Source organism: Echinops telfairi, unplaced genomic scaffold (assembly GCF_000313985.2).
Source record: "Echinops telfairi isolate 266 unplaced genomic scaffold, ASM31398v2 ScPeMD7_5592;HRSCAF=6446, whole genome shotgun sequence".
Taxonomy (NCBI): domain Eukaryota; kingdom Metazoa; phylum Chordata; class Mammalia; order Afrosoricida; family Tenrecidae; genus Echinops; species Echinops telfairi.
The window spans coordinates 57,507,804-57,511,061 of NW_022109491.1; the positions used below are offsets into that span (position 1 = coordinate 57,507,804).

The 3,258-nt window shown below is 44.1% G+C and overlaps 1 protein-coding gene across 3 annotated transcripts in view; it reads right to left on the minus strand.

Annotated features, from left to right (window-relative positions):
• TMEM45B (transmembrane protein 45B) overlaps positions 1 to 3,258 on the minus strand; it is a 70,302-nt gene that overhangs the window by 38,723 nt on the left and 28,321 nt on the right. Inside the window, exon 1 of one of the 3 annotated variants that reach the window (XM_045295572.1) lies at positions 401 to 509. The exons of the other annotated variants lie outside the window; for them this stretch is intronic. The gene's annotated coding sequence lies outside the window, so the exon portion shown is untranslated. Of the gene's footprint in view, positions 1 to 400; positions 510 to 3,258 lie in introns of those variants that run through there. 3 annotated transcript variants of the gene reach the window in all.

Here is a 3,258-nt window from a genome sequence, read left to right on the forward strand (position 1 = left end):
GAGGGGAGACGTCGGACAGGGCAAGATATGACAAAATAACAATTTATAAATTATCAAGGGCTCATGAGGGAGGGGGGAGCAGGGAGGGAGGGGAAAATGAGGACCTAATGCCTGGGGCTTGAGTGGAGAGGAAGTTTTGAGAACGATGAGGGCAATGAATGTACAAATGCGCTTTACACAATTGATGTATGTACGGATTGTGATAAGAGTTGTATGAGCCCCTAAAGTTCTCCCAGTAATTCACATTTCTTATTCTCATTATGCACTGCCATTGAGTCAATGCTGACTCATAGCGACTCTGTAGGACAGGGTAGAATTGCACCTGTGAGTTTCTGGGACTGTAACTGTTTATGTTAGGTAGCCTAACACAGGGACTGGGGTGTCCATTACGCATGCTCACAGGTTCAAGCGTCCAGTCAGGAAGGTGTGGAACACCTAGGTGGGTGTTGCATCTGATTGGCCCATCTGGGCCAGGTGACTTCAATTCAGCCAATGGGGTCGACCAGGGTCGTCAACCACGCCTCCCTGCGGAGGAATTGAAAAGGTCAGAGGTTTTGCTCTGGCTGCTCTTTCCCAGCAGCTGCTATACAATGTAGCATATCCGGGCTGCAGTCCCGCAACTGGCAACTGCGCCACGGACTCTGTCTGGCTTGTGTTCCATTTACTGTAGAACCTGAAACTGCTTCTAACGTTCATGCAATTCACTTGGATCACAAACCAGGCGTGAATTCTTTCTTGTGAGAAGCCAAGGACCGAGGTATATCTCTCCCACTAGAGAGATCAAACACATGTGGGAGTAGAAAGCCCTGTCTTTCTCCCAAGGAGCTGCTGGTGTTAATCTAACTGCCAGCTTTGGGGGTCACAGTCCAATTCATAACCAAGACTTCTTAAAAAAAAATTCAATGAAAACAGTAGCTTCTAAGCCTAAGGGAATCTGCTGAGCCAATTCGAGGAGAAAGAGCAGCTCAGAAGGTTATGGTGACTGGTTCTTGGATTTCAAAAGTGAAGGACATGAGACAGTTGAGGGAGGGCTTATTAAGAAGTTTCAAGGAAACCGAAAATTCATTTGTGAAAAAAGCCCCAAACCAATCTTCCTGGTCTTAAGTTGATTCCAGGTTAAAGAGACCCAATCAACTGTGCCGGAGAATGCTCTGGGAGCCGACAGACACAGCTTTCTCCCGAGGAGCAGTCTGATGGGTTTGAATCACCAACCTCACAATTAGCAGCTGGATGTCAACCCTTTCCACAGAGGAATTCCTTTCCACCATAGCAATGGACCTGCTCCCTCTTTGAGGGTAGAAAGGGATGCTCTATCAGAATTTCACTGGGAAAGCTTACCCTACCCCTCCACCCCCTACAGCCCTGATGTTGCCCCTTCACATTTCTTTTTGTTCCCCAAACTCAACATTTAAAAGGAAGAGGATTTGTGTCCCTCAAAGATGCCAGACTTCTGTTTTGATGGTGGTGTACATTGAAGAGCTCAGAATTCTTCAGAGAAAGGTGAGAGAAGTGGAAATACCACCCTCCGGAGTGTACAGACCTAGACGGAGGATATGTAGAGAAACAGTGGCTTCAGACTTAGATTTTTTTCTTTTTTAAATAAAGGTTCCTATGAATTTTAGCAGTACATTTTGACTTACACTTATAGTTGTGAGGCGGATAGTTTACCACCACCAGTTGGAACTTTGTTCATGACCTATGTGAAATAGCTCTTAGAGTAGATGGATACACTGGCCATCTGGGGCTCTGTCTCAATGCCTAGGAGCTGGCTTTGGAATCCACCTGGTAACCAACAATGAGTGTAAAATGGGCTGATGAAAACCAAAACACCAAGCCTGGAGGACACTCCCAAGGGAAAGAATCCTAGAAGGAGAACTTCCGGGAGAAGGCCGTACCCTTTGCTTTGAGGACCTTTGCATATCTTATCTGAGTATTGCTTGCTCTGAATTACTCCTGAGTCATATAGTTGGTTATTCTTACCTGTTCCAGTCCTGCACTATGAGTTGTTTCCTTCTCCCTAGTAGATCACAACACCTCAAACAGTGTGAGAGCTTCGTGGCTTTGGTGAACTCCCTGAGAGAGAGAGAGAGAGGGAGTGTGTGCTGTGGAGAAGAGAGTGGCTGATGTCGGAGAAAATGGTGAGGTTGCAAAGTGGAGATATACTTCACTTCCATTTCCCAGAGGCCAGCTCTGTGCTGATTCTTATTTGTGAAATTAACAAAAGTTCTTGAATGGAACTGAACTAATGGGATCTCATCTTAATCCTAAGTCCTGGGACACCATGCAATAATTTCAGTCATTGATAGGCTGTTACTTTGTCATATAATGTTTAGGCCTTGTGTCTGGACAAACCTCCCTCCCTAATGGATAGCTGAAATCATAGGCCCATCATGGTATAATTCTGGAGTACCAATTCCACTGAGAGGTTTTGGGTTAAATGATTTAAGTTAACTGATAGGGATGCATTTTGGATGCCAAAAAGCATACTTTTTTGGTTTTGTTTGTCTTTCAGCGTTAAAACAGATTTCAGCTTATGCCAGGCTGTTCTGGGCCAAGTCCAAAGGTCCTCGGGAAAACATGTTCTATTGTTGGGAGCAATGTTTGAGAAGGACTAATCCACAGATTAATATTTTATACTGCATAATAGTTTTTGTTCTAGAGGCTTGAATATAAAAACAAACAGTCCCACTGTGACAAGAGCCTATTACCTCTAACAGGAATAGCAAGAGGAGATGAACTTTCATCTGAGGTCTCAGATTTGAAAATCTACTGTGATAGGGAGGGGAGATATTCTGAAATTAGAAAGAACAACACTGCTTTGTTCAAAATGTAGCAGATGACAGATAAAGGTGTGGGGGTAGAGGCTGCAAAACAATGTTCGAATAGATCAAAGAGAAGGCTTGGATCACAGTAGGGCCAGATCAAAGAAAGAGGAATGAAAGGCAGGGTAGTACAATTAAGGCATGGACCGTGAGGAAATAGCATACAAATAGAACTTGGTTGAAGAGAGAACTGAGATGTGGGTTTGAAGGTAATTGAAAAAGCTGGGAAGACAAGAACATTGACGGCAGAGGAGAAGATACAAGGAGACCATGCAGGGCAACCACCTAAGAAAGAAGTGTCCCTCTTTAGCAAGGTGTTAGAGAGACTTTCACAATCCATACATCCATTGTGTCAAGCACATTTATACATCTGTTGCCATCATTCTTTTCAAAACATTTTCTTTCTACTTGAGCGCTTGGTATCAGCTCCTCATTT